Here is a 6,000-nt window from a genome sequence, read left to right as displayed (position 1 = left end):
AATGTTCACTGGTAGTGTGGTCAGGCACTGGAATAGGTTGCCTAGGGAGGTGGTGGAGTCACCACCCCTGGAGGTCTGAGTGATGTGGTTCAGTGTTTCAAGGGTTCCAGTTGTTGGGCTGACGGTTGGCCTGGACGATCTTGGAGGTCTCTCCCAACCTTGATCATTCCATGATTCTGTGATTCTATCCTTCAAACACGTTGAGGGATGAATACGAATGGATGATGCCATTTCTTAGGAAGCCCGGCTTATTCTGCTCTTCCAAAAGCATCTTTTTTTTTTTTTTTCTTTGCCAGAATTCCCAAAGAAAAAGCGAGGTTTGGGCAAGCGTGAACGACAGGCTGAAGGACCCCCACCCCCCCCCGTCAAGACATGCGTCCCGGGGGATCTTCGCTCGTGGTCCCGCCGTTCTCAAGCGGGTGATGGGTGACGGGTAGCACCAGGCCCGGGAAGGGAAGAGCTTCCCCTTCCCTGCCGGGGGTCGCAGCCACCGCCCTCACGGAGCAGCGAGAGGCGGGTCGGACCCGCCCTCGGCGCTCCCGCGCGGCCCCGGCGGAAGGAGCGGCCCCGCCGCCCCCGCCCCTCCTCGCCGGCTGCTTCCGCCCGGCCTCGGCAGAGACAGCGCCGGCCGCCGCCGTGCCGAGTGCCTGCGGACGGGGAAGGTACGTGTCGCAGGGCCCGACCCTGCCGTCCCCTGCCCCTGTGCCGGCTCCCAGAGCTTCCCTGAGCCGGCGGCCGGTCATCCCCCGCCGCTGCACGGGGCTGACCCGGAGCCTCGCCCGGCGGGGAGGTGCCCCCATCCCTCCTGTGTCGGGTGTCAGGTCTGTAGAGCCCTGTTCCGCCAAATAGCGCTGGTGATCTCCAGGCGTGCGGTTGAGGATGGAGTAACGCACCCCGTGCAGTAAGCAGAGCTTCGTACGTGCTTCGTACTTGTTTTGTCATGGATTGGGAGGAGACTTCAGGAAACGAGTCCTTAAGCGGTGTCTCCTTTTCCAGAAAATAACTGAGGTGATGCTGCTGTAGGGTTTTTTTCTATATGTCAGCACGTGTTTCTGTGAAGCATCTGTCGGAGCCTGACTGGTGCTTGTTATCTAAGTGGCAGGTTATAAAACAAGAAATGAAGGAAAAGTCTGTGACCTGAAGGGCCTGTAAGTAGGAAAAGAGGAAAATAAGGTTATAAATTTTTAGGAGTTAGAAGTGAGATGAGATTTTTTAGATGGAAAGAAGCGTCTTTTAGTAGAGGAGCTGTTGGTTTGGAAAAGCAGCAAGGCTGGCAGGCGCGTACGCCCTTCAGGAACCCGCTGTCTGTCAGGGTGGTTCTCAGGACTGGTCCCAGAGCATCACCACTGTTAGCACCTGCCTTCAAGCCCGCGTTTATTACAGAAGAGGAAAAACGCCTGTGCCAGACAGGTGAGCAGCAGGTTCAGGGAAGCAGTGTAAATGCTGGTATGGAAATGTGTTGTTAAGGAAATTAAGCTAATGATCAAGTGCTGTTGAGATGTGACAGTTGTTGGGAGCTTTCTTACCAGTAGGTTTTTTGTTGTGTTGCAAAAATGATGAGACAGCTTCTTTTCCTGCAACTGAAGTATAATGATAAAGCCTTATCATGAGAAGACTTCAATGGCTTGGATGATGCAGATGCTTATTTTTTAGGTGTTGTATACTCCTGGCCCTCTGGGACTTTGTGATGTCCAGTTAAATGTGAGAGTCCGTCTGCATGGGCCTGTGACAGAATCTGGATATGAATCTGTAGTCTTTGTGTCTCAGAGACAATTATTCAATTATTAATTGGGATTATTGCAGTTACCTATTTTCTTGTGGCACTTGCTTATATGATGTCACTGAGGGAAGTGGTCACACGTTTACAGAACTGGGTAAGCAACAGCACTGAGAATATTTTTCATCATGGAATTACTACAAGAATATAAAAGCAATTGAAGTCAGTGATTTTTTTTCAAGGGTCTTTGACAATGTCCTAAGCAGATGCCTGTGAAAAAGGCAAGCATACTTCACCTAGTTCCACTCTGTAAATATCCACTCAGCTTTCAACAAACTGCAGCCCAGGAACTTTCTGGAACAGATGTATTGAGGTCTTTAAGATCCACAGTGAATTTATCCATCAACTCATCCTTGCCTTTGACCCTTGTGGAACTCTAGTTTTCCCAACATCCAGCCTCAAGTGGGTCAAATATCCACTAACTCAGGGGGCACCTCCGTTGGTTTTCAGTATGCTTTCTGCTACTTCTATTTCGTATTTCCTACTTTTTAAATTAGAGTAGACACTGATGGGTCATTACCTATTTATCTGCATCATTTGATTCACCAAAGCAATTACAATAAATTGTGTATGGGTAATGGTAAAACAAAATTACCAATATGACTGCCAAGTCAAAAAACTTACCAGTAAATTTGACAAGATTTGCTCTAAAGCTTCCTAATTGCACTCTTCTCACTATTTTGGGGGTTTTTTTTTTGATAGCTCGAATTTCTTTTAAATTACACTGTTTTTTCTATTATTGTGATTTATTATAATTAAGGCACCTTTTCTGGAAAAAGGGATGATCCCCATTTTGGATAATGTCTAGGTTATTTTTACCAAATATTAGAAGCAGAATTTCAAGGTTTCAGCTTTAGTGGTGCTGTGCATGCATTTGTACACAAAACATATTTACAGGATATAGAGGAGAGGTAGTTTTCTCTTATTTAAATCAGGCATGCTCCTAATAGCAATATAAGTATGTTTTTTCTGCTCTTGACAAACTATAGTGTAACACTTTGAATTTTCAGTGAAATGTTTGACAGAATTGGATTCCCGCTTACACTTAGAGTGACGACATTTAGATGTCTGGTAAGGTTTGTGAGCAGGTTATACTAAGAGAAGTAAATTATTCCGATGAAAGAATATTCATAATAGGAAAAAAAATGTAATATGAAAGGTCTGAGCTTAATGGAGAATTAAGATCGAAACAAATCTGACTTTTCTCATGAATACCAGCCTGAGTACCTAGTCAGTAGTGAAATGAATGAGAGAACTGTTTGTTTATCTAGCTGGAATTGCACAACCACCCACACAGCCGTGCACTGTGTGGTAAGTGCCCTGTTACCATATGTTAGGTAATCCTGATGTGCCAGAACAACTCTAACCAACGATGCTCCAACTTCAAGTTTGGCAAGGTTTCTTTCATCAGTATCCTTGTTTCTTTCCTCAGTGTCCTTGCTTCCTTCTTCAGCTACCAGGAACCATGGTGTTCATTTGGTTCTTTTTCCATCTCATCTCCTGCTTCTGTTTAGATCCCATTCCCACTGTCCTTTGTTTTGACTGATTCTTTACTCAAATTTTTTGAGGGCTTTTTTTTTAAGGAATATACAAACTTTCTGTGGAAGTCTGGCTCCTCAAATTTTACCTCCTGAAAGAAATTGTAGCACCAATTGGGAATAAAATGAGTATCACATTATAACTGGATTCTTGTTTGCACCTGTGGTGAGCACAAGCTTTGTTCGTGTATGTATTCATACGTAGTCATGTGTTGTCAGGCTTTATCTTGATGGGAGGAGCTGGGACCTTGTGCAAAATGCTGTAATAGAGTAATTACCAGAGTTACTGGTGTTGTGAGGAGCACACTGGAGTGTTCCCAAAATGGCTTGGATACTCTTGTGACCAGAACTGTAGGTCTGTATGTCAGAGCACTGGCACGTGCAGGCCTTCCTGCAACACTGGTTCTAAGAGAAACCTTTTGGCTGCAGCACCACTGTGTCCAGCCTGACTGTTCAACTCCCTGTCCTGTCCCGCTGATCAGCAGAATGAGGAACATCACCAGTGCTTCTTACTGGGAAAGACTTAGACTCCAGGCCTCATATTAGTACAGGCAGTTACATTGCTGTAGTGACTCAGAAAGGGATCTAATGCTACCCGTTTTTATTCGTGTCTCCTGTTCACTGGTTCTCCTGTTTGATTTCCTTTGTCCTTTGCACAGAGCTGCCTACAGTCTGTTTCTGTTTGTTCCCATGTCTCTGCTCACAGTGCCTTCCTGACCTGTTTAGGTGGGTAAATTAATATCAGAATGTACAGCTGCTGCAGTAAATGTAAGGAGGAGCTGGTAACACAGGTTGAGAGATTACTGGAGAATGCTGTTGTGACTAGTAAGTTGGTCTACTGTGAGTAGATGAGATTTTGACTAATTCTTTTATGTCCTTGTTAGAAAGCAGGAAAACGGGCAACAGCTGGAGAGCTAAGTTGAAGGTGGGATACACAGTTGATGTAAGAACACATGAAAATATAAAATTATTGAAATGATAAAATGAGAAGAAAAAAGTGTTTTGAATTCAAAGCATGTTTTAGGTTAAAGGAGAATAACTAACATGAAAAAATTGAAGAAACAAAGAAATAAGAGTTAGTTCTATAGAGAGATTTATACTGAACAGTAGAGGAGAGGATGGGGGAAGCCAAATCAAGGGCAGCATGATGCTAATTGTACTGGTGTATGTTTTTTGATTTTTTTATTTGATTCCTGCCTCTTATTAGTATTCATTATGCTCTTTGAACTTTGCATTTCTTAACAAGAAAAAAGAGTGCTCTCCATGGAGCAGTGAATCTTATTCTGATAGGAGGTGGAAAAAGAGTTATTGAACATAAGATGAAATAACAATTGCTTTTCACTGCTTTTGCCTGTTATTGCTGCTGCTGAAAGATGGAAGTTTCTTCAAGTGCTTAACTTCTGGATGCTGTGGTTTAAGTGAATATGTAGGTTGCCATTACCTGAAATTATTGCATTTTTGTTTTCATTGAATGTTGTCCAGATTACCTGTATGACTTAAACAACTGTCCAACAGAAATGTGGGGCTTGTAGTTTTTTTGTAGTAGGAGAAAAAATAAGAATATAGAACATATGGTTGCAAAGCCAAATAATTCTTTGCCTTTTTTTTCTTTAGAAATGTTGCAAAATTCTCATTTTCCCTGGAGATAATAGGAACCAAATGGCAAAGAAGCATCATCTTTGTTTCGTGAGCAAAGATTCTCTTGACATGAGTCTGCTGTGCCTTTGAAATTTGTTGATCAGAAGAGACCTGGCATAGTTTTTCTCTTCGGGAAACCTTTCTTACCACATAGATGTTGTACTTCAGCAGCAGCTTTTTAGGTTCTTTCACATAGATATTTTGTCTTTATTTGACCAAGGTTTTCCTAGCATTGCAGTTTAATCTCAGAACATATATTTAAAGTATATTTATTATACCCACATGTTATTCATACTCACCACCTTCTGTTTATCCCTCTGTGAGGTTTCAGTTTTAAAATCCCCAAGTTTTTTCTCTGCATCCAATACTTTAAAGCAGTATTTGGAGGGAAAGCTGTCCTTGAAAGTTACTTGATTTCTCCAGTAGATCTCAATTCTATGTGCAAATGAACAACTTTTTTTTCCTTTGGCACTAAAAAGTTTCCCAAAATCCCACTTTCTGTTCTGGAAAATACCTCATATTACATCAAATTAAACCATCCTATTTGCTTTCATGCAAATGAAACTGTCATTACTTCCCTGAGTTCATTTTTTTCTTTAAGCAACAACTTGCATGCTATTTCTTTTTTAGGTCATGGACATTCTTCGCTTTATCATCAGGCCTGCATATTGACTGGGAAATTGGGAATTTCCTGGGAGCATACCTACCACTTTCTTGTAATCCATGGGGTTCCCAACCTAATTATGCTTATGAAGTTCCTTGGAGAAAAAACAAACCAAGACAAACTTGAACTCTTGGGGTAATTTTCATGTTGGTAGCTCGAACAGTTCACAACCAGTTTGAGATGCTTTAGCTCTTTTGAGAAAGTAAAAGTGACCATCTGGGTATGATTCAGGACCTTGTGTGTAGGACCTCTTCCACCGTAGCCTGAAATGTGTTTGATAAAATGTATTCTGCTTTTAGAATGTCATGTCTTTGTTCTTTGGATACATTTATAGTTGCTGGTGTTGTATGAAGCCTCAGGGACCGTCAGCCACACCAGGGTGA

The 6,000-nt window shown here is 42.6% G+C and overlaps 1 protein-coding gene across 2 annotated transcripts in view; it reads left to right on the top strand.

The window, feature by feature from the left end:
• The first annotated feature begins 555 nt into the window (after positions 1-555).
• Positions 556-6,000, top strand: part of LDAH (lipid droplet associated hydrolase) — a 116,819-nt gene continuing 111,374 nt past the window's right edge. For both annotated transcript variants that reach the window (XM_064650626.1, XM_064650628.1), the window contains exon 1: positions 556-662. The gene's annotated coding sequence lies outside the window, so the exon portion shown is untranslated. The remainder of the gene's footprint in view (positions 663-6,000) is intronic.

The sequence above is a fragment of the Pseudopipra pipra genome, chromosome 3 (genome assembly GCF_036250125.1).
Source record: "Pseudopipra pipra isolate bDixPip1 chromosome 3, bDixPip1.hap1, whole genome shotgun sequence".
In the NCBI taxonomy this organism is placed as follows: Eukaryota; Metazoa; Chordata; class Aves; order Passeriformes; family Pipridae; genus Pseudopipra; species Pseudopipra pipra.
The sequence above is the reverse complement of the archived record's forward strand: the minus strand, read 5'-3'. Positions and strand labels throughout refer to the sequence as shown.